Here is a 26,500-nt window from a genome sequence, read left to right as displayed (position 1 = left end):
TCTGAAAATGTAGGTCTCATTCCTTCTCATGTTTTCTAAGCTATCATCTGGACCTTGTTTTTTTTTTTTTTTTAATATCCACATAGGTGACAACAGATTTTCTGGCACTCCTCAATATTGTACCAGATGGATCTATTAGCCAGAATAAAATTCCTCATGTCCTATTTCAAAAGTTATACCTCTGTTTGGGAGGGTGAGGGATAACCCAAACCTAGTTTGATATAGACAGTTATATGCTTACCATTAACTCTTCAACATGTCACATATTGAAATTTAATGTATATCTACAACCTTTTCTCCATGTCTCTCTTAACTCTGAACAACCATGAGATAATAAATCAAGCCCTGATTTTGTAGCATTTACCAATTTCTGAGTATAAATGCTCACATTGAAAATTTAGCAATAGGCTCAAGTAGAGATGAGCTACTTCAGAATATTCAGAATGTTGAGAAAATGGACATAATTGAACTTCTAGGGTCTGTTTCCTCCTTTGAATTCCAAGAAGGAATCAGACTAAATGATCTTGAATCTCATTTCCAGGTCCTACATTCCTGTGAATTAACCCTACCAAATGATAAAAATCCAGTGTAGATTGTCCCGTTGCTCTTTGATTCTTGAGGAAATCCACTGCTGCCTGACCACTCAGGTATTCCATAAGAAAGAACGAGCTCTGTCAAAAGTCTCCTAATTCCTTTATTTCTATCCCCAATATCTTAAATATGACAACTCCTTGCTGCTGCCCAAGTAAGGTGAAAGATTTGATGTAAGTTTTGTTCCAATATTGTCAATTGTCTGACCTTCCAAGGGCTTCTCTGTGTGGTGATTGAAAAAGATTTAGTTAAACACGACATTCTTTTCTTCTGCTAATCAGCTGGATATGGTAAAAAGGCAAAATGGTTGAAATGGGGATGGAGTTTTTAAAATGATTGTGGCTTGTGAGGAGAAAAAGATCTTATATTTCACATTATCCTCAGAGTGCAAGAATCATTCTGTGTTTGATTCAAATCTGTGAAGGCAAATGTTAGGTAGCCATTTAGTTCTAATGTTGGCTAAAATTAATTCTAGTTCTTTATCTCAGTGGAAGAAAAACAATGGGTGGTCAAGATATTAATGAATGGACATTTATACCTTTTCATAGATAGATGATATGACTAATTAGCTTACAGATATTTGTCAACTACAAATAAATTTCATTGCAAGAAGTAAAATATTAAAAAAAGAATTCTCTTAATGCTCAGCCATTTCCATGGCTCATGAAATAATGTTTTGATGCTCTAGTTCACAAAAATTATTTAGAACAATTAAATCTCTACTTTCACTGGTCCATATCCATATGACAATTTCTGAAAAGGAAAAAAGATGAGGGAAAAAGGAAGGAGGAAAATAGGAAATGATTAAGGGAGGAGAAAGTTAGAAAAAAAGGAAAAAGACAGGGAGAAAAGGAGAAAATAAATGAAATAACTATGGGAGAAAAGTAGGAAGAAAAAAAACAAGAAAGAATTGAGAAGGGAAGGAAGAGAACGCTGAATTATGGGGAGAAAAGTATTCCCAAGTGAAGTTATTTCTCCTTTTATCTATGTGAGTAGCAATTCCTATTTTTTATTCCATGGATAAAATAGTTAACCTTTAAATATCCTCATCTGTAAAATGGGATGATACATTTAGCACTACCTTAGAGGGAGGTTCAAGTAAGTTAAAGTCTGTTTTTAGTGCTTTGCACTTGAAACCCTGTATGTCAGATATTATTATTATTATTATTATTATTATTATTATTATTATTATTATATTTCCTTTCTTCAATCCAGATTCTCTAAATATTTAAACAAAATCTCCTCAAACTGTCAAATCACTGACCAAAACAAAACCTATAAAGATGCAGAATCTTTTGTATTTTTTAAATATATTTTTTAAATTATAAATAGCTTGGATTGAAATATTTAATTCTAAAGTTAAAGAAACTCATGATGAAAATGACATTAAAAAAAGATTCAAAATTCCAGGAGAGGAAATTAGTAGATACTTTATCTTTTCTTTCCTGTGTCCAGAATCCTTTTTTCAATCTTACTAATTAAGTCTAGATATGACATTTTTGACATGAGGTTTAGCCTGCTTTTATCTATCTTAGTTTATCTAGACTTTATAGTGTATATAGTCTCTATATAGCTTATATAGTCTTTAGCAATGCACATGTTCATTCATCTAACCAATATTCACTGAGCATATATTATGCGTAAGGTACAATTTTAGGAGTTGTATAAAGTATGGAGCTTCTAGAGTACTTGAAAACTTTTCTGTGATGCTTTTATTTAGAGTTTGCTAATCACCAGCATTTCAGAAGGAGCATCCTGACAGCAGAAAAGAACTCTGGTAAATGAGAAGTAGAAATAGTCATTGCAGTTGAACACTTGTGCAATCTTTTTCACTTGCAAAAACTTTTAGAGCCTATTTTTTTTTTGTTGTAGGTCTACTAGGAAATCGGTTGAGGCAACTCATCAATATTAATTCTATCTCTTCTTCACTGTCCTCATCTTCCCTATTTCTATGTTTCTGGTCACACATGTCAGCAATACATACATATCTTTTTTTAAAAAATCTAAGTTGTTGGTTATATGTATGTATTGCTGACATGTGTGGGCTAAATTCATCTATTTTTGCTTGTTCAAGGTCTACATTTCAATCTACTAATTTGATGGATTACCCAAATATCTCCATATTATAATTTGGCCAATATTTCTTCTCTAAACTAGTTGGTTTCATGGATTTCAGTAGGAGAGATCACATCAAACTGGGAAAGAGTCTTGTTGTTTCTTACGCTCCATGAATCCAATTGGAGTTTTCTTGACAAAGATGCTAGAGTTGTTTGTCATTTCCTTTTTCAGCTCACTTTACAGATGAAGAACTGAAGAAAACAAAGTTAGATGACTTGTCCAGGGTCACAGAGCTAGGAAAGATCTGAGGCTGGATTTGAACTCAGATCCTTCTGACTCCAGGACCAGTGTTCTATCCACTGCATCATTTTGCTGCCCAGAGCATTTGGAATAGACCTTAAGTATTGAATAAGCCTATAAAAGATAGCTAGGGAGAATATTCTAGATGGAGGAAACTCTGTGAGTAAGAAAAACCACATTTAGAGAAAAGTGAGTTCATCTAGAACTAGAGTACATGGAGAAAAGTTATAGGAGAAATCTCAAAAGATCAAGCTATATATTATAGAGGATTTCAACTGCTGGGCTGAATTTAGATTGATACGATAGATGATGGAAAGCCATGAAAAATATTGTCTAGTATATTGGATTACTTGAGAGGGTGAAGGGAGGGAGAAAAATTTGAAACACAAAGTTTTACAAGGGTAAATGTTGAAAACTATCTTTGCATATATTTTGAAAATAAAAAGTTATTATTAAAATATTGTGCATGAAAAAGATAGCATCAAATTTATATTTTTTCCAAAATTGTACGTTAGGAAGATTAGTCTAGCATCAGATTATAATATGGTAGAACCTTCCCATATTCCTTAATGAAAATTTTTCTATAAGTTTATCAGTGATTCCCTACCCCAGGCCAATGATAGAGATTATATAAACTCTTTTCGATCCTTCTTTGGCATTTCACCATTCTTTCTCTTGTGGTCCCTTCTCTTCTTGTTATTTCTTTGATGATATTTTTTCAGATTCTGCGTTTATATTCTTTTACCTTGGCAGCTGTTCTTTTTGTCAGATTTCTCTATGCAATTTTATTGTATTATCCACACATAGGATGCCCATGGTATTTCATCTGCTACAAAAGAAAATGCTTTGCTATTTTATAGCAACACTTTTTAACCTTTTCTATGTCATATCATTGTCACCTCTTTGTCAGTCTGATAAAAACCGGATTCCTTTTCAAATAAAGAAAGTATTTGAGTACATAAGTGAAAAAATAAAATAGATAAGATTGCAAAAATGATTTTTTTCTGAAATACAGTCATCAAAATATTTTTATTTTCATAGACCCCAGATCAAGAAACCTTGAGTCTAGCCCCCAAACTATGGGTGTTCCTCAATATTCTGCCCTTAATCTACTACTTATTTTTTTTATATTTCTTTCCCTCAATAAACTCATTATCCCATGGCTAGACCTGGTCTTGAAGCCATGAAGAAGTAGGCTCCTGTTCTGCCTCAGACTTACTGGTTGCATGTCCCTGGCCAAGGCAGTTAGCCTAGGCAAAGTTCTAAGACTATTGTGAGGATCAAATGAGATATTTGTAAAACATTTAGCACAATGCCTAGCACATAGAAGGTGCTGAATAAATTGTATTCTTCCATATTAATAATCCTGAAAATATCACTGTGTAGTGGATGAGATGAGGATTATAACTCTCATAGTTGGAAAGTATGAAAAAAAGAAAGAAATATTTGACTTGGAAAAGGTCCCACTTCTAGTTTATGACAAAGCCAGGACTCGAATCTACATCTCTTTCCTGAATTCAGAGCTTACCTATAACCCAATGCTGATTCTTCTCATTTTTAAGTTCTGTGGAACTGAAAGAAAGATTGAAAGGATATTGGATTTAAGATCAAAGTTCAAAATCTTACTATTCTCCTTACAGTATGATTTGACCAAGTTGTTTCACTTTTCTGGGCTTATTAACTCATTTGAATAAAAATTAGAAAGTTGGACTAGCTAACCTTAAGGTACCTATTAGTTTTAAATCTATGATCTCAAACTAGTGGTAGCTGTCATTTCTTAATTCTCTATGCTTAGGGTGAATTAGAACGGATAGAAGATAAGGGATGATCTCATTTTAGATAAAGTAGCAATGGGATTTTCTTCTCTATTGTTAATTTCTTTCTATTATGAATTGATAATCAATAATATCAATTAATTTTTACTTTGGTACAGGGACAGATGGTTTAATTGGGTTTTCATTATGACATTCTGATGAGTATATTTGACCTTAAGCAAGCTATTTAATGACATTAAATTAATGTCATTTTGACCATTATAAATTCCCAGATTAACTCTAACTCCAAGACATATGGAGAAAGAAACTATCTGCATCCAGAGACAAAACTGATAAACAGAAATATGTATAAAATAATTTTACATATATATATAAATATATATATATATATACACATATACATATACATATATATATATATATTCTTATTTGTGTCTAATGGTAGCCATCTCTCAGTTGGGGGGGATAGGAAAGGGGAAAAAGGGAAATAAAAGAGAAAAAAGAAATTTACATGATAAGTTTATCATATATTTTTTAAAAGATTAGCAAATTGTACATACTATATTATTCAGTTTCATGTGCAATCATCTTTTTTGTTGTATTATGTTATAGAAATGTCTATTTTATTCCATAAAAAATAAAATAAATGTGAAAAAAACTTATTGAAGGAGTACTTTGTAAGTTTTAAATTGCTTTATTCCCAACAGCTTCATGAAGTATATAGTACTTCCTCATTTTACAAATGGGAAAACTGAGGCCAAGAGATTTCCTATCAATAACAGCACAAGTCAGAAGCAGGGCTGAGCTTTGGATTCAAATATGTCTTATGACTTTAATTCTAATTTTTTCTAGGCAGCCAGGTGGCACAAATTGAAAGCTATTCATTTGGGGTTGTGTTTGCTTACATTAAAATAAACATCAAGCAAATACAATCTGGCCATATTCTGGAAGGCAGCTCTGTCATCAGTGAACTCTGGTAATTCTCCTTTTTTAAAAAATCCTTAAATGGGAGAGAGAAGTGCAGAAACTTTCTAATTTTCTGCTGTAAACATTCAATTTTGTCAGAAAGATTCAGACCAATTCTTTATGTTGCTAAGAGAATCTGCCTCTTCACTTGCCCTCAGAAACATCCAAGGGAGAAGCTTCAGTTTCTGAGCTAAGAAAAACAGCATGATATTCTGCCTGCTATAATCTGAGTATCCATGAGTTCATGAGCTAAGCTTGAGCAAAACCCGACCATAAAGAGGGAGGAACATTGGGAATCTTGATCCAAGGTGTGTAAGATAAAAAGAGTGCAACCTAAAATTTTAAGTTGCCAAGCATTACATTTTTGCTCGAATGTAATCAATCCATTAAGCACCCACAGTGTTTCCTGTTCAGCATGGAATTTGGAATATAATAGAGCAATACATAGAAAAAAATGAGTTGATAAGAGCAGAGAAGAATGTAAACAGCAAACTAAAATTAACAGCTGTTATTGAATGTAGATAGTAAGAAATGCTTTTGCTAAAAACTAGTTACATTATTCAAGAACTGAGAATTGCCAACAGGTAGCAAGGGAATATTCCCTACTAGTTATATAAGCATACTTGGACTAGAATATTAACCACTCTGAAACATGTGAAGAAATTAGTCACTTTACCTATTACCTAGGAAATAATTAGAAACAAGTTTTTCTTCTTTCCTTTCTTTTTTTTTAAAGGATACACATACATTAGTATGCATGTGTAAGTATGTTTATATACATATATGTATATACAATCATATTAAACATATTTCCACATTAGTCATGTTGTGAAAGAAGCATCAGAAGAAATAGGGAAAAACACCAAAAATTTAAAAAAAAACAACAACAAAAAGTGAAAATAGTATGCTTTGATCTGCATTCAGACTTCATATTTCTTTCTCTGGAATGAAGTCTATCAAAGTTGATCATCTCACAATGCTGCTGTTACTGTGTACAATGTTCTCTTGGTTCTGCTTACTTCACTCAGGATCAGTTCATGAAATCTTTCCATATTTTTCTGAAACCGCCTGCTCACTATTTCTTATAGAATAATAGTATACCTTTACATTCATTTCCACAAATTGTTTAGCTATCCCCCAATTGTTGGGCATCCCCCTAGTTTCCAATTCTTTGCCACTGCAAAGAGAGCTGGTATAAACATTTTTGAACATGTGGGTCCTTTTCCGTTTTTAATGATTCCTTTGGCATACATACCTAGGAGTGGTATTGCTAGATCAAAGGTTCTGCACAGTTTTATAACTCTTCGGGCCATATTCTCCAAATTACTCTCTTGAATGGTTAGAGCAGTTCACAACTCCACCAACAATGTTAATGTTAATTGGTTTTCTTTTAATTGGCCGAATTTAGGAATCAAAATATGGTATTTATTGAAGGTGTCTATTTCTCAATTTCTATTATCTTGAATATAGTTATATGATATTTTGTGCCTTTAAAGGTGTTTTTAAAATAGTTTAATACATTTTAAAGATAATGTGACAACTAGAATATTGGATTTGGAGTCAAGAAGACCCAAATTCAAATCTGACCTCAGGTACTTACCTGTGTGATTTTGGACACAGGTAATTTATTTCTTAGTTTCCTCATTTGTAAAATGGATATCAATAATTCCTACCTTCCAGGGTTATTGTGAGAATTAATGAGGCAATATATGTAAAGCTCTTTGTAATCTTAAAGTGCTATATAAATTCTAGCCATTATTATTATCATCTCTAATGAGACTAGTCAGGCAATAAACATTTATTAAGTTCTACACTACTTGTCAGCTACTGTGTTAAGTAAGCCCTAGGGATTACAAAGAAAAATTCAATTCTTGTTCTCAAGGAGTTCACCATCCAGTGGACAAGACCATATTCAAACAACTAGGTATAAAGAAACTATACAGGGGATAAATTGGAAATAACAGGGGGTAAAAAGGCACTAGAAATAAGACTTCCTGTAGAAGGTGGGATTTTAGGTAGGACTTGAAGGAAGCCAGGAAAACCAGGAGGTAAAGATAAGGAAGGAGAACATTCCATGTATCAGAAATAGCCAATGAAAATATCCAGACATGGGAAATGGAGTATTATTTTTAAGGAACATAAGGAGTAAAAAGGATATGGGGGTGGGTGGTATATTAATATAATGGAATATTATCATTCTATAAAAAATGATGAGTGAATTGATTTCAGAAAAGCCTAGAAAGACTTACATGAACTGATGCTAAGTGAAGTGAGCAGAACCAGGAGAACACTGAACACAGTAATAATAATATTGTATGGTGATCAACTATGATGGACTTAGCTCTTTTCACCAATATAATGATCCAAGACAATTCCAAAAGACTCATGTTAAAAAATGCTATCCACATTCAGAAAAACAACTGAATTGAAGTAAAATTTTTTCACATTTTTTTGTTTTCCCTCTTTATTCTATGGAATGTGGAAATATGGTTAACATAATTTCACAAGTATAACATACATCAGTTTGCTTGTCATCTTGAGGAGGGGGGAAGAGGAGAGTAGAAGAAAAATTTGTAACTCAAAGTCTTTCAAAAATTAATGCTGAAAATTGCCTTTACATATAGTTGAAAAAAATACTATTAAATAAAAATAATTGAAAAGAGAGAATAATAAAAATCCCTTGGATCCAAAAAAATGAAATAAAAATAAAGTTGTGTCAATATTTATCAGGGGAAAAAATACCTAGGGTTAAGAGAGTATCAAGGAAAAGAGAGTGATTGAAAGTATTGAAGGTTGCAGAGAGGTCAAGTAAGATGAATATTGAGACAAGGCTATTGGATTTGGTAATTAAGAGATCACTGGTCTCTTGGAGAGAATAGTTGCTTAAATAATGAGGACAGAAGCCAGACTGTAAAGAGATAAGAGACTTGAGAAGAGAGGAAATGGAGGTGCCTATTTATTCTACATTACCTTTTAAATATATATATATGTATATATATATATATATGTACATGTATGTATATATAGGTAATTTATTTCATGAAATAGTCCTGATTACATGTTAAAATTTTTAACAATTATTTAAAAATTTTTTGTTTCCAAATTCTCCTTCTTCCTTTTTTTCCCCTGGCTCATTGGGAAGCAAAGCAATTAGATATCAATTATATGTGAGGTCATGCAAAATACATTTTTATATTAGTCATGTTGCAAAAGGCAATACAAACAGATAAAATAATAAAAATAAAGAAAGCAAAAAATGTATGCTTCAAACCGTACTTAGCATATCTTTCTCTGGAGAGACTGCATTTTTCATTATGGGGCCCTTGGGATTATCTTGGATAATTGTCTTGATCAAGTAACCAATCTGTAGCAGTTGATCATCCTTTAAAATATTGTTGTTACTATGTACAATGATTTCCTGGGTCTGCTCACTTCACTTTGTACATAAGCCTTTATGTTTTTCTGAAAGTTTTTCTGCATTTATTAATATAATTATAGGATTTATTGTTATTGATATGGTACAATATGCTGATAGTTTTCCTCTTATTGAACCAGTTCCTGCATTCCTGGTATAAACCTGATCATAATGCTATATGGTTATAATCTCTTTGCCAGTATTTTATTCAAAAATTTTCATTGATATTCAGTTGTTATGGAGTAATTAGAGCTTGAGCAGATCATTATCAGTTTTTTTTTGTGTGTGTGTCTATCTGCAAATAAATGAATCATCAAACATTTTAGATTGCTTTCAACTTAAAGGTTCAATGTGAGACCACTCTTCTTTTTTCTATAAGAAATTCCAACACTCTTTTATCTCAAGACACTCACATTTGATCACATCTACTTCTTTCTTGTTTCATGTCCACTTTTAGGGGAGGGTGGATTTATACCACAAGGAAATATAGATAATAGTTGTAATTAGAACATGAGGTGTGTATGAGAGTTAAAAAAAAAGTATTCAAAATCACATATTTTACATAGGTAAATGTTAGAGAGATTGATTTTTTGGCTCATTCTAAGCTACTAGATCTGCTTCCATTTTTCCATCTTAGCACCTTTGAGTTAGTAAGTGATGGATTTTGGGAACTGGTGTGATATATTCATGACCATGAGAAATGATTGAAATTCTCAAATCACATAGCCAGAAATAGAGTAGCCATATTAAAGAACAGGCTAAAAAACCTAAGCTCAATACTCCTAAGTTTTTAGAGACATCATATCAGTCATACATAATCTTGCTTTTGATAGCATTGCTGTTTTTAATGATCTTCTCCTTCAGTAAGTAGTCCATGTTTACACTTCTGACCCTGAGGAAAAATGAAAGGAAAAGCCTTCTTGCCCTTTAGTCATTAAAGAAATATGAAAAATTAAATATTAAATAAAATTGAGGCGGCTAAAAGGAGCCAGCTCTTTTGCTTCAGTTCTTTCTTGCTCTCTTGCTTATGCTGCTTTCAGGCTGAAATAATGGGCACATGGGTATCTTCTGAATGTTTAGAAAAGTTCAGCTGGGCAAATATTATAGATAAATGCTACATTGTGGAGTCTTAAAGGTCTCTGATAACACCCTAACTATTGAATCGATAGTTTTAAGCTAATTAATTTATGGCAAGTCTTTTCTGACTCCTTCAGTCTCTGTATCTCCCAAAATTATAGGCATTGTAGTTCTGCATATCTTGTACAATAATCAATAAGCATCGAAGGGAGATTTCTCACTATTTAGATTAAATGGAAAAAATTTGACTTCTGTTTGTGAATTGTTCCATTTTCCTGAAGCTCTGTTTTCCCCCACTCTCAGTGTCATTTGTGTGTCAGTATATGGGGATCTGACTTAGTGCATCTTTTATGTTTGATTTGGTGCATTCTTTGACAGAAGCCAATCTAGTCCTTGAATATGTTAGCAAAGCACTTCAAAAAATCCTCTTTGTCCTCCAAGGACATGAAAGCTTGTCAGCTGCCTCTGCTTCCCCTACTTTAACAGCATCCAATGACCTATTGTGACTTCTAGCCTCTTGGTGCTTGTCATTCTGTTCTTTTAAAGGGAACTCATAGATTCTGAGCTGTCAGATCTATAAAGCAGTCCAGGAACACCAGGGATCTTATCTCCCATGACCATCTGCAGGATCTATCTTGTGACATAGTTATGATGTGCAGTTGAGCCCTCCTAGCTTCTTTACCTGATTTAGTAAATAGAGACCCTTAACCCTCCTTGCCCCCTCGTGATGGAAACTCAATTTTAAAAAGTTATTGAATGTGAATCCACAGTGATCCCTCAATATAATTTAATAATCAGGGGAAGAAATTGAAGGCTGCTTTTTGGAGCAGTGGCTTCTTCATCAGCAGGCTTTCCTCATCAGCTTGAGAGACTAAAAGATCCAGCAAAAGAGAGTGACTGTTTTAATTTCACCTGGATCTGTAAATCGATGCCCATGTATTATTCAGCCAGCACTTGCATTTCCCTGGGTAATAGTATAACACATGTAGTGTCAGGGTAGTTGGAAATTTGTCCTCATTAGTATGGCAAAGGACGCCTTTTTGCAGACATAAGCAAGCCAGCTTCCATATTTTCCTCGACTTGCTGTCACACATCTTGCAAAAAAAAAAAAAAAAAAAAAAAAAAAAGGAATGTGTTGGGTACAGACCACGCATGTCAATGACAGAGGTCTTTGTGGGCTTAGATTTTTTGAAACACAGTGTCTGTGAGTAAAATTAGTAACTGCCATTCATGGTGAGTGGGGATTAGAACTACAGATGTGTCCCGCTTTTTGGAAACCTGATTCTCAAATACAGACTCTTAAAGACAAAGAGGGTAGGGGTGACATTTTGTACAAAAGAATATAGTGCAAGAGGGCATCTTTACAGATAAAGCACCCAAGAGAGTCCATGGTACTTCGGAACCCAGGCTCTCTGTCTCTAAATTCAGCATTGCTTTCATCATACTTCACCATCTACAAAAAGTTTACTTGATTTTTATTAATAAGGTTTGTTGGAAGATGGCATAGAGAACTAAAGATCAATAGAGGATCTGAGGGAGGCAGAGAAATCTAAAACCCACATGTTAGAAAAACATCTGCTGACTGAAATGAACAGAAATGAAGATGAGCCATCTTGAAAAATCAGGAGGAAAATAAGATTTGGTTTGGAAAAGTTGAATTTCTTTACTTCTTTTCAAGAATTTACCTATTGTATATCAGGCGGTGTGGAAAGAAGTCACAGGTATAAAGTTCAACATCACAAAGTAAGGGACTGACAGATCAAACTTGAGCTAATTTTAACTGAGAGTTGGGACTTTGATTGGTCAATTTGTCCCAGGACCCTGGAAGAGCCCTTGACTGGTGACAGGAGTTACTCATTTAACTTAGGTAACCATCCCTGAATATGTGGACTTTTAGGTGCATAATTTGAAAATCTGAGGAAGGGAGAGGGAGGATATTGTAAACCATATTAGCTTTCCACCTTCTTTGTGCCACTTCTAAAAACCTCCCTAATCTTTTATTTGGTCCTCATCTCTACTGATTTATAAATAAGAAATCTATATTGGAATACTTTCTTTGTTTTGTATATAGTATTTAATTTTTTTCCAATTATATGTAAAGATAATTTTCAATGTGTTTTTATAAAATTTTGAGTTCCAAATTTTTCTTTCTTCTTTCCCTTCTCTCTCCTGAGACAACAAGCAATCTGAGATAGGTTATACGTGTGCAATCGTGTTGACCATATTTCCATATTGGTCATGTTGTTAAAGAAGAATCAGAACAAAAGGGGAAAACTATGAGAAAGAAAATATAAAATATAAAAAAGTGAAAATAGTATTCTTTGATCTGTCTTCAGACCTTTAAATAATAATATAATTATAATAGCTAGATTTATATAATATTTTAAAGTTTGTTAAGTAGTTTAAAATATTATCTCATTTTATCTTCATAACAACTCTTGGATGTAGGTGCTATTATTTTATCTTTTTTTACAAATAAGGAACCTGAGGCAGATGCAAACTAAGTCCAGGATCACACAAGCTAGTAAATATCTAAGGCCAGATTACAACTCAGGTATTTGAAGCTCCAGCTCTCAGGCGTCTATCCATCTAGATATTTAGCTACTTAGCAGAGCTTGAAGTGACTTTTATTATTCTCCAACCTAATTATCTTATTTTAAAGATTATAACATTGATGCCCTGGGAAGAAAAGGGACTGCCCAATGCCATACAACAAAATAGTGGCAAAGCCAGGATTGGGATGTAACTCTCAATCCAGTACTCTGTTACATCACATATAATCAGAAAATCTCAGGGCAGGAAGGGACCTGAGTCATCCAGTCTGTTCCATGCTTGAGTAGGATACCCACTGAAGCAAGTGATTTTCTAGCTTCTGCTTTAAACCTTTATTGATGAGGAGCTTAGTACCTCTTAAAGAAGCTATGACACTTTTGGACAATGTGTAATATGAGGAACTTTTCCAATTTTTTGCTTTTCTTCAGTTTCTATTTTTTTCTGATTTCTCACTTTTGTGATTTCTAGGTCAAACAAAAATAAGTTGAATTACTCTTCTATATATTAATCTTTAAATATTAGCTGATGATCATGTTTTTTCAATGTTTTCTTAAGATTAATTCTATTATATAATAGTTTGTAATCCATTCCTTCACCATGTTGTGCCTCCCTCTGGATATATTCCAGTTTATCAGTTTCCTTTCCAAAATGTATAATACAGAACTGATATTAAGTTCCCATTGTAGTCTAACTCAGACAGGTTTTAAGTGGGTTTTAAGTGACCTGCTAGGTCATTGTGTATTTATTAGTGCTGCTAAAATATCACATATGGCACATATTAAAATCACTAATCCATCAAATTCCATAGGTGTTTTTAAGTGATTTTTTTAGTTATATCTTCCCCTATGCTATTTCTGTGAATTTTATTTTTTAACCCATTGTGTATTTGGATTGATTTCAATTAAGTTTGTATTTTATTAGAAATGGCCCATAGATCTTGCCATTGGCAATCTTTTTGGATCCTGAATCTATAGCCGAACATGTTCATCATCCTTCCACAATCTTGATGTACAAGTTATTCATGTCTCAAGAGAAAAAAAGCAATAATAACAGAATCAAAAATAGGACGTCATGATATCTTTGTTGAGATTTTCCTCTTTTCACATCAATCTTTTAACTGCTATTCTTTATAATTCTCATTACTTAAGTAAAATATCCAACAATCCACATTTCTCCATTTTTTCCCAAAAGGTTATCATAATATACTTTTGAAATGTCTTATTGAAGTTTAGATAAACTAATTTTTATTTAGTGTAGGGATTTTTGCAGAAACAAAATAGCTTGCAGCCACATAAGTAGCATTTATATATTTTTAAAGTTTGCAAATTCATTTGAGCCTTACAATAACTCTGTGAAGCAAGTACTGTTATTATCTCCATTTTATTGAGGGCTATAAAGATTACATGATGTGTCCTGGTTGACATAGAAAGTAAGTGTCTAGAGTGGAATCTGAACCTAGGTCTTCACTACAAACTCTATCAATACTCTACTATACCACCTACCATTCTATGAAATGAAGCTAGATTGATGTGATGAGCCTCTGCTGAGTTGGAAGTGATCCCATTTGTTTTTCCAAATTTTCACAGACTATTTATGTAGTCTAGAATTTTTAGGTAAAACTTGACAGTCCATTGCTTTAAAAAAAATCTGTCTTCTGAAGAATCCTTTTTGATCAATTAGGACATCTGCCCTACTCCAGTCAACCCTATAACATTTCTCTAGTTTTCAATGGTTCTCCCCAGTCTTATCCTCTCCACCGTAGGATTATGGTAGGAGCTCAGCAGTCATCTCTGAAGTAATTTTCAATAGGTGGAGAAGTATTTCAGAAAGACTTCTTGACCTGAATTTACTGAGAACAACTTGTTGCTCTTTCATCTCCTATCTTTGGTTTAATGGAATCATAGTAACTCAGAGTTGGAAGGAACTTCAAAGAACCTATAGAACTAAGCACTGTCTTTATAACATACCCAATAAATAGTCATTCATTCTTTGATTGAGCCTATCTAGTGAGGTTAACCTACTATCTCCTGAGGCATATCATTCTACTTTTATATAATTCTCTTGGAAAGTATTCCTTTATGTTAAGTATAAATCTGCCTCTTTGAAACTTTCACCCATTGCTCCTACTTAAGCCATTTGGTAGCAGGACAAATTCTAATTTCTCTTTGACATGACAGCTCCTAAGATATGCAAAGATAGTTCTCTTTTTCCCACTGTCCCCTTTCCCCCTCCAAATTAAATCACTGTCAGTTTCTTTCACCATTCTGACATGAACTCAAATGTTTTTTGCCATTCCTAGTTCTCTGTTGTATGTGTTCCAATGTCCTTGCTGAAACAGAGGTGCCCATAACTGAACATAATACTCTAAATTTACTCTGACTAGGACACAACATAGAACATGATCATCTCCAATGCTGTTGGACATTCTATTAATGAATTCCAAGATCCTTTTGTTGTTGCTGTTGTTGTTTGTATATCACATTTTATTCATATTTGTAATATCCCTCCCTTTAACCCCCTATATTAAAATTTTACAAAAATATATTTTCTCCTTCCTACCTTTTACCTCATTGGGAAGAAAAAAGGTAGGAAGGAGAAAGATTTATATTCAAGCAAAACATCTTTATTCAATGGCTGTATACAAAATTAGATATTTCATTCTTTCCTCCAAATCCTTCACTTTCCTATAATGGATAGTTTCTTATCAGTTCTCTAGAATTGTGAATGTTCTTTTTTCTCATAATTATCAAATCATAGTTTCCATATCATAGTTCCCCTAAATTTTAAAGTTGTTTGTGTTTACAATGTTGTTGTTGTTCTGTCTTGAATTGGAAATTTCTTCCACAGATTAGGGAAGCTAGAAAAGACTTAGGTAGCCTTGTACATAAAAAAAAATCTCCCCAAAACACAGCTAATGAATAGTAGATTCAGTCAATCAAATATTTAATAAGTGCCTATTATGTGCCAAGTGACACAGTACTTGTATCTTGGTGTGTAGGAACAAAAATAAAACAGTCTTAAGTGCTTAAGTACCCAAGAAGCTTTCAACTTATCTGGAAGATATAATGTTTGTATATTTGTTTGTATGTATGTATGTATATATGTATTTATATTTGTGCATTGTGTGCATACATATAATATATATATATATGTTTATGTGTGTGTAAAATACATATTTTTTCTACAAATCAGTTAAAAGATAGTTTGAGGTTTGGCAGTGCTAAGAGATAGGAGGATTAGGAAGGCTTCATGAAGATAATGACATTTGAACTTTAGCTTTTAGTTTCCTAAAGGAAAGTAGGGATTTATAGATGTGGAATTGAGGAGAAACTAATTCCAGAAGGAAAGGAAAATCAATGCAAAAACACAAAGATGGAAGATAGAATGTCATGAATGGAGGAAATAATAAGGCCAATTTGGCTGAATACATGTGAGGGGAATACATGTAATCTACACATGTGTAGATTACAAAGGTAGTCTTCATCAGTACAAGCCAGTGAATGCAACTAAATCCTGAAGTTCAGTGAAAATTAGCAATAAAACATTGAGCTCAAAGAAAGTTGGGACAGTGAAAGATCAGAACCCAACTCTCATAACAAATTGTTAGAACAATAGCATTCTAAGGTCAGAGGGCCTCAAATCACTAATATATCTTCCCTAAAATCTAAGGGAAGAAATATTATTATATTCCTATTCCAGAGGACTTTCCCCCTCCAAATTAATAGCAAGTCACAAAAAGTCAGAAAAAAATGAACAAGGACAACAAAAGGATAAAAAGAAATTGACTATGAAAAGTTATTATTGTGACAGGGAGGATTTAAGGCATAAACTTAGGAAAGGACAGTAGTGTCAAAATGGCTACACTCAAACTAAAATGTAATTTTGTCTCAGGCCCCAAAAGAATTCCTGGAAGAGCTTTAAAAAGACTTTAAAAAGCAAATTAGTAAAGTAGAAGAAAAATTGAGAAAATGTATGAGAATAATGCAAGAGAATCAAAACATAGGGGAAAATATACAAAAATTATTGGAAAAACAAATTAACTAGAAAGTATATCCAGGAAAAATAAGAAAAAATTATTAAATTACTTGAAAGACATGTTCAGAAAAAAGCCTGGACATTTTTTCAAGAAATAATCAAAGAAAACTGCCCTAATATATCAGAACCAAAGGGCAAAATAAAAATTGAAAGAATCCAACAATAACCACTTGAAAATGCTCCCAAAATGAAAACTCCCAGAAACATCATAGAGAACATTCCAGAGCTCACAGGTCAAGGAGAAAGTACTGCAAGCAGCCAAAAAGAAACAATTTAAATGCATTCAAGATATTTTATTCAAGAAATCTGAAGATGGCAAGAGGGAACATTGATTTGCTGGAGTCATGAAGAATTTGATGCAGAAGAGAAAGAGAAGGCTTACTGGACACTTATGGCTAAGAAACTGATATGAGCCCAGTCTATACATCTGAAGGAGCTGAATTAGTAGAGGAAGTTCTTCCTTGTGCTTCAAGGAATAGTGATATGCGTAAGGAAAATTATTTAGTTATCTAGTTGGGATCAATACCAATAATCTGATTTTCCTTCATACAATCCAGGATGTAACAGGAAAAATGTCAATGCTTGTCAAACCCACTATTATTCATTTCTGGTGACTCATGAGGACATAAATATTACTTTAAAAAGTGAAGAAGCATTTATTACATGGCAGCCACTGGGTATAAAAATGTCAAAAGTCCATCCCTGCTCTGAAGGGACGCATAGATTAATAGGAATTTTAAGAATAAATTTAAAAACATGACTAAAGATTAAGTAACCTTGAGTAAGTGGAAGACCTTAGCATCAAAGGTGGCATTTTAATAACTGCTACTAACTGAAGGCAAAAGTATGAGAAGAAAGAAACTGATTTATGAAGTTAAGAGCCTATGAAGATTAAATCTGAGAATAGGATTTGGATTTCTAGACCATGTCTTAAAATATAGAAATGATGGGTTTCTGCTGTGGGACAGCACAAACTTAATATGGGATGATTAAAATTATTTACTTAGTTTTTTTTTTTAATCTAACCAAAAAACTTTTAAAATAATAGCAAAGGAGAAGAAAGAATACTGTCTTGATCTGTTCACCTCACCAAACTACTTATCACAGAGTACTTCCAATGTGGGAAGAACAATAGAAACTCTTAAATTTTTTTGAGAAAAAAATCCAAGAAAGAAAAAAGAAATAAAATCTCTGACTGGGGATATCCTATTACACAAACGATCAAGGTATAATAGATAACAAACTAATACAAAAGGTAAATTTGATCTCATAGGTTTGGATCTGAAAGGTTTGGAGTTAATATTCTGATGGTAATATGGTCCTGGTAGGTTAAGGGATATTGCTGTTTAAAAACTTGTTTCTATGAAGAAATTCAGGTACCAGGGAAAGTGAAAGCAGCATGGAGGGGAGGGAGGAAAAATGGAGAAAATATTTTAATGAGGATCAACAGAAGAGATATTGCCATTATGTATTATACAACAAACCACAGGGATAGTCAGAGGAAATATTTAAGTGTGAAAAAGTGAACATAAGCTTAGCATTGAGATATAATAGCAATGATGACAAACTTCAATTACTCAGACGTGCTGAAGTTCTCTGCCTGTATGTGTGTCTGTCTCTCTCTTACACACACAGTCCGAGGAGCTAATAATTTTGACTTTATTTAATGATATTTTCAACCTTCAGAAAGATGGAGAAACCAACAAAAGGACATTTTATTCTGGATATGATATTAATTTTAGAGGAATAAATATGAAATCCCAAATTTGGGTTCAAGAATCATTTTCACAAATATACACAGTATAGCATAGATAATCACAAGTTTGTTTTTAAAAGATCTGGAAGTGGTAGCGGGTTTTGTCAATATGAACCAGTGGTGTCACATGGCCATCAAGAAAGTATATGCAATCTGCCTTATGTTGTTCAGTTCTATTTACCATATTTGAAGAATGACTTCAATTGCTTTAGAGAGCATTCAGAGGAGAATAGCAAAGATGGTTAAAGGTCTTTAACTTGTGGCATATGGAGATCATTTGAAGGAATTGAACCTGTTTAGCTTAAAGAAGAGAAGCTTTAAGAGAGATCTTACTGTACATCAGAGAACCCACACTGGAGAGAAACCTCATGAGTGTAACCAAGTGTGGAAAAGCTTTTGGAAGCAAGAGGGCTCTTATTAGACATGAGAGAACCCACACTGGAGAGATACCTTATGATTGTAACTACTGTGGAAAGGCTTTTGGCGACAAGGGAGCTGTTATTAGACATGAGAGAACCCACATTAGAGAGAAACCTTAAGAGTGTAACCAGTGGGGAAAGGCTTTTAGAAGGAAGGGCTATCTTATTATTCATAAGAGAATCCACACTGAAGAAAAACCTTTTGATGTAATCAACGTGGAGACTTTTAGATTCAAGAGAAGTCTTTATGGACATCAGAAAATCCACACTGGAGGGAAATTTTATGAAAGTAATGAATATGGAAAGGGTTTTGAAGAAAAATCTGATTGGTTCTTGCCAGATTTGTGAAGAAATGTAAAGGAATACAGAGAGGCTTGGAGAGACTTACATCAACTGATGCTGAGTGAAATGAGCAGAGCCAGAGGATCGCTGTGTACTTCAATACTGTATGAGGATGTATTCTGATGGAAGTGGAAATCTTCAACATAAAGAAGATCCAACTCACTTCCAGTTGATCAATGATGGACAGAGATAACTATACCCAGAGAGGGAACACTGGGAAGTGAATGTAGATTGTTGGCACTGCTGTCTATCTACCCAGGTTGCTTATATCTTTGGAATCTAATACTTAGTGTGCAACAAGAAAATGGTATTTGCACACATATATTGTGTCTAGGTTATATTGTGACACATGTAGAATGTATGGGATTGCCTGTCATCGGGGGGAGGGACTGGAGGGAGGGGGGGATGATTTGGAAAGGTGAATACAAGGGATAATGTTGTAGAAAGAAAATTACTCATGCATATATACTGTGGGAAAAAATTCTAAATAAAAAATATTTTAAAATATATATATATATATAAATAAATTATTAAAAAAAAGAGAAGCTTTAGAGTGGAACATGATAATTGTTTTCATAACTTTGAAAGGCTGGCACATGGAAGTGAGATTAATCTTGTTTTAAGTACCTGAAAAAAGAACTCATAGCAATATATGGAAGTTACAGAGAAGTAAACCTGGATTGCCTAAGGAAAAAAGACTTCTAATTAGAGGTATCACAAAGAGGAATGTCCCACCTGAGAATTCTTCCTCCATAGAGATTTTTAAGAGAAAGATAGATGAGTGCTTGGATTTGGTGTGTTATAACGGGAATTATTGTTCAGCTATAAGTTGAACTAAATGATCTTTGAGATCCCTTCCCAACTCTGAGACTTCTGAGATAGATGTATTATTTATTTAAAAATGAGGTATATACAAATGAATCTTAGATTCTGATCTGTTTCCATTTAGCCAAGATTGTCATCTTGAATTATCAACTGCCTGCTGGATATTTCTACCAGATCTCAAACTCAAAAATTCCAAAACCAAACTCATTTTCCTCCATCCTCCTGTCTTAAATTTGTGATTATCTTAACTGCCCCTTTCTGAATACATTGCTATTCTGCTCTCCAGTCAGGGAATCACTGAAAGATTGGTTGTGAGAAGAGTTATGATGTAATTGGAGCATCATTAAAGCTTACTTTCACCTCAATGTGAAGGGTTGATTAGAATTAGGAGAAGATAAATAATTATATTTCTCCCAAGAAAAGATGCTTTTTCCCTTATAATTTTTTGCTCTTATACTTTTCAGATACTAATTGTATTATTGTATTTTTTGTGCTTCTCTTATACAAGATGGTATATGCTTTGAAGGCATGGGTTACATGTATTATTTTGGCAATCTACATTGCCCAGTACAGTGCTTTTCATATAGTAAGTAATGAATAACTATTTGTGGGATGCAATTGAAGAAATGTACTTTGAATACTTGGCTATCTTTGAAGTAGATTCTTCCTTTATTAACTTGTTGCACTGGTTGACTTGAGACATCTCTTTGACATTACACTCATGCTAATAATAGATTCTGGTATCTCTGTGTGAATAGGACCACATATGTGTTACTTGATCCTGGAACCAAGATGTCACATTTATTTTCTGACCTAGAAAGTCATAGAAATGTCTATCAAGGAGAACTGACTTTTGATACTTACATAACTTTGCCAAGACCCGTAATTATTTTGGAGGTATAAATCTCTGAGGAGATTCTGATGAGTTATCTTTTGGCATGAGAGTCAATAAGTGCCTTTCTGCCATGAGTTCAGTGGCCTCAGTTCAGTTAGGTGCCATAACTGACACAACCTTTGATCTTCTGAAAAGAGGGCAGCCATTGCTCCAGCATTTGATGGAAGAAAGAGCCCCTGGTAAAAATAACACAGGGAAAGGGATTTAGAGTATTATCTAAGCCAGAAAGTTGGTTGTCGCCTGGTTTGTGGAGATGGTTCTTGTAGTCCCTCCTACAATTCTCTGTATACACCAAATGATTGGGCCAGCACAGGATAGTGGGAAGGTCCATTTTCCAAGCATATTCTTATAGAGTATTGTCCAATCAGTAATTAGCCTTAAGTGCTCAGTTGTCCGACCTCTGTGCATTAACTCAAGAGTTTCAGCTCTTTTCATAAAACCATGCCAAATTGAGTTCTAAGTTGGAAGAATAGGGAAAATAATTTCACATAAATGAGGTACTTGAAGAAGCATTTATACATTAAAGGAGAAAATTAAAGAAAGTAAGCAATACTTGAATCTCAGTCTCATACGAACTGGTTAAAGGTAAGAATACACATACATAGTACAGAAACTCATTTTGCCCTGCAGGAGAGTAAGAGGGAAAGAGGTTAAGAGAAAGAGAAGAAGGATTAATAGAAGGGATTGATTAATGGAGGCATCCATCAAAAACAAAATTGACTCAAGAAGAATACAGAGTAAAAAAACAGATGGATAAATATGGAGAATTGGATAGAGGAAAATTCACAGTTAGCTATCATAACTGTGAATATGAGTGGGATGAACTCTCCCACAAAAAGAAAGAAGATAGCAGAATGGATTAGAAACCAGAATCTAACAATATGCAGTTTCTTGTAAATACTTGTACACACTTGAAAACAGAAAGTTACACATTAAATTAAGGGGTTTTATTAGACTCTATTATATTTCATCTAAAATAGTAAAAGTATTACATTTTATGACACATAGTTGTGATAATGTAATTCATTTGTTTTTAGTTCTTCCCTCTTAGGTCAAGCACACAATGTAATAAGCTACCTCTTTTCCAGGTAAACATCTGTAGCTCATATAAGAATGTGTGTTTGAAATGTTTACAAGTATCTTCATCTTAATGGGATGCATTATACACATCTTTGGATGTGCTTCAAATTGTTGATAACTCAGTCTGAAGTTTAGAGATAGAATTAATTTGATGTAGTGGAAAACGAACATTGGCTTAGGAAACCTGGATTTGAATTTCAGTTCTGACACTTTCTAGTTTTATGACTGTGGATAAAACATTTACCTACTTTGAATCTCAGTTTCCTCGTGTAAAATGTAGGTAATTTTTGTACTACCTACCTCAAAGGATTGCTGTGAAAACGTAAGTTATAATTTATATAATAGACTGCTGATTTAATTCAAACTTATCTACTAAAATCTTCAAATATATTTGTGTAACTTGTTATCTGGTTCCAGGTTTTTAGTCTTTTGCTGCAGTTTAATTTTTGAACTGAAATCTAAATCTGTTTACATTTATATTGAGGCAGCTAGGTGATACAATGGATAGAGTGCTGAGCCTGCAGTCAGGAAAAACTAAATTCATTTCTGATCTCAGGCACTTATTAGCCATGTGACCCTGTCCGCCTCAGTTTTTTCCAGCAATAAAATGGGAGTTAAAAACCCTTCTTCTCAGTAGGCACATAGTCACTATAATAAATTTTTGTCTTCTTATAAATAAACATTCATTGCCTGAGTCAAGTTAAATGGAATTTATCTCTTGACTTAGATTACTAAAGCTCATCATCTGTCCTTAAGTATTCACTTGGGTGAAGTTCTTGTGTATGATTTGGTTCTTCATGAGTAGCTTTAAGGAGAGCCAATCATTACCCGGTTGGAAATAAGTTCTGTTCTAGTTGATCAGGGGTTAACTTTGTTTTTGTCATGAACCCCTTTGGCAATCTGGTAAATTCTCAGAATCATGTTTTTAAATGCATTAAGTATTCAGGATAACAAAAGAAGCCAATTTTTTTTTTTTCCTCCTGAGGCTGGGGTTAAGTGACTTGCCCAGGGTCACACAGCTATGAAGTGTAAATTTTTTTTTTTTTTTTTTTGGAGACTGGAGTTAAGTGACTTGCCCAGGTCACACAGCTAGGAAGTGTTAAGTGTCTGAGACCAGATTTGAACTCGGGTCCTCCTGACTTCAAGGCTGGTGCTCTATCCACTGCGCCACCTAGCCAATTATTTTGCCCCAGAAGCCAATTATTTTGAAATATAATCATAAAAATATTAAAAAGAAAAAAGTACAGACCCCATGTTAAGAAGTACTCTTAAAGAACCATTGCATTTCTCCTCTAAAAGATTGCATTATTGTAGTTCCAGATTCTTTTGGAAACAGATTCCTTATCTATTCAGCAGAATCAGTAGTGACTCCATCCACAGATGTGCCAAGGTGGCAAAACTATAAATATCAACAATATTATTAAAAATCATTACACATGAAACTATGAACTCTGGTAATGATGCTTTTGAAAGCAAAGAAAGAAAAGAAACATGAGAAAAAAGGCTTAGTCAAAGCTTTAATAAATGATTATTTTGTATATCTTGAAGTCAGAGGAACCTCTAACTGTAAGACTGCAGTGTTTTTATTTTTACTTCATGCATCTGTGCTATGTTAAGAACATATTTAACAAAATGGTTTGTTACACTAATATACATCACATATTTATGGTTTATTTGAAAGTGAATTGTTTGGTGGATTATTAGTTTTTCAATTGTATACTTTTATATACTTTTTTTGTGGTGGTATACTTTTTTCTTTTTTTTTGGTAATCTATGATCTAGACTTCTGCTGAGTATGAAGTTGCTAAAATAGTAATGCAAATGACAAACTGTGTTTAAAAAGTTACTAATTCATAGAGGTGCATAACAGACTAGAAACAAACATTCACCCTTTTTCTTTTTTTGCAGAGCTAACTTGTCTTCTGTGTATTATAAAAAATTACTGTTGTTTTTTCTTCCCAATTTTTCCTTAAAGTCAAAATGATACCTATTTTATATGAAAATTTTTTTTCTTCCTTCCATACTTGTCAAGTTTATTCTTATTAAGTTGATTCTGCCTTTTTGTTCTTATTAGTTGATTTACCCAATATTCCAACCTGTTAATTTTTTAGGGGGAAATCTAGTTTCATTGTACTGACTATAATATCCCTTCAAGCTCTATGTCACCTGAATATTTTGATAAATATACAATCCATGTTTTAAAATCATTGGAAAAAAAAGTTGAAAAGAACAGTACCAAGAGATCAGATTGATAGCATATTCAAATCTTGCTAGTTAGTAAATGAATCATTTAAGTAGTTCTGAATCCTATTTATTAATTGTATTATCATTCATCTCACCTCTTTCCAGATTTTCCACAGGGATATTGTGAAAGCCTGTTAAAAAACCTTGATGGAATCCAGGTTTTCATAACTGGGTGATTTTTTGACTTATTAGTCTAGAGACTTCCAAAAAAAATGAAAAATTAGTCTGAAGTGACTTGTTCTTGTTGAACTTCTGTTGATTTTTTTTCAGTGACCATCATTGCTATGTCTAAGTGAATGCTAATTACACTATTCTTTTTAACGTCAGCTTGTGAGAGTGACAAGTATGTAGCAAATATTTTGTAAGTTCCTTTAATGAATTTATTAACCCATTAATCTTATTTTTTAAAGCTTTTGCATTTGGACCTTTCACAAAGGAAATGAATTCCATAAATTGAACTCTCATCTTGTGGTTTACCTGAGGCTAGCCTTACCAGTGACTGGCAAACAGTAGTTAGAGTTCATAACAATAAATTGAGACTCTCTTAGAGCAGACTAGAATGCATTTAACATGTTTGCATCACTTTATATCTCTAAGCTGATTTAGAATGTTCATTTTCATGCACCAGGGAATGATGATGCAAGGTTCCTGATTTATCATTTATGATAGAGAAAGATACTATGGATTATTCTCTGAGATAGAAATCCATTGTATAACTATTGACCCAAAAAAGAAAAAAAAAAAAAAAAAGACACCATGAAGGAAGGGTACAAAGAATTGGAAACATGGGATTAGTCCCCACATCATCTTCTTGCAAATATAAAAATTATGATTTTCTAAATGAGAAGTTGTATGGAGTGCTTTAGGGATGTAGCATGTCAGAAGACTGCTCATATTGCTCATTAGTTCTGATGACATTTAATAAAGTAATAAAGTGACTGATAAGGTTTAACTTGTACTCATTCTATCTTGACTTTGCTTTAGGTTAATTCTTAATTGTTTTCAAATACTTACTATTTCATATACTTTCATATATTATTTCATATACTTACTATTTTCCCTTCCCCCATTCCCCAGGTTAAGCCTCTCAGGATTGAGGGACTATGTCTCTTTTTTCTTAAATACTGTATTAATTATTTTTCTCCATCATTTTCACTTCCCAGTACCATCTCTCATTGACTCCCTCCCCATGATAAAGAAATATTATGCTAAATGGCTCAGTACCATCTTCACTTGCCTTTCTCTCAAAAGAAACAAATATTTTATCAATCCTCTGGATTCATGATTTGTCATTATGTTCATTTTAATATTGCTTTTTCTTTATGTTATTGTGGGTATGATATATATTATATTTGTTATATTTCCTTCACTATGTCTCAGTTTGGATAAATCATCTCAAAGGTCTCTGAATTATTCATAGTTGTTCATTTCTAGCCTGACTGCACTCCTGACTCCCTCAACTGTACTATTTTCTACCCCAGCTGCCTTCTCAAGTTAAAGCTGTGCTCCTGAAGCCACCTCCTCCAATTAACAAGTTCTTGTCCTGAATCTACATTTGAAGAAATGCCAAGATTAGCCATGCAGTTTTATAATCTATTGCTAATCTTTCCCACTCCTTTTTAGGTGTTGGCTCTCTATAGTGTAAACTCCTCTAGTTTAGGGCCTACTTTTCTTTTTTCTTTGTATTTGTTTTGTACATAGTAAATGTTTATTAAATGTTTTATCTATCACATTTTTGTGGCATAATGCTAACATTTTATTATTATAACATAATCAGAGAAATTGCTAAACAAATCAGTAAATGTCTCATTTTTGTTATTTATCTATGTCACTATATATATCACAAATTATAGGCCATCCTCTGCTTTGTTGAAATAGATGTTTAGAAAATTTAAAACTTTAGTAGTGTGAAAGTTTTAAAATTTCTTTCTTTTGAGCATATGCCTCCCCATCATTTCTTTCTTTTCAATTTCTTTTTCTTCTATTTATAGTTTCTGAACTCCTTTCTCCTTCAATTATAATTGTGATTTCTGCTGACAAAATGTTTACGAAATCTCTCCTTTATTTGAGACATAATACAATTTCCTATTTCAATCAATGATACTTTGTCAAACCCCTAGTTATTTTCTGAATTTTTATTGATTTGAAAAAATACAGAATCAATAATAA

At 33.2% G+C, this 26,500-nt stretch overlaps 1 protein-coding gene across 1 annotated transcript in view; it reads left to right on the top strand.

The window, feature by feature from the left end:
- Positions 1–26,500, top strand: part of TMEM163 (transmembrane protein 163) — a 304,131-nt gene that overhangs the window by 252,517 nt on the left and 25,114 nt on the right. The window lies entirely within an intron of this gene.

The sequence above is a fragment of the Sminthopsis crassicaudata genome, chromosome 3, assembly GCF_048593235.1.
Source record: "Sminthopsis crassicaudata isolate SCR6 chromosome 3, ASM4859323v1, whole genome shotgun sequence".
Classification (NCBI taxonomy): domain Eukaryota; kingdom Metazoa; phylum Chordata; class Mammalia; order Dasyuromorphia; family Dasyuridae; genus Sminthopsis; species Sminthopsis crassicaudata.
This window is presented reverse-complemented; position numbering and strand designations above follow the sequence as displayed.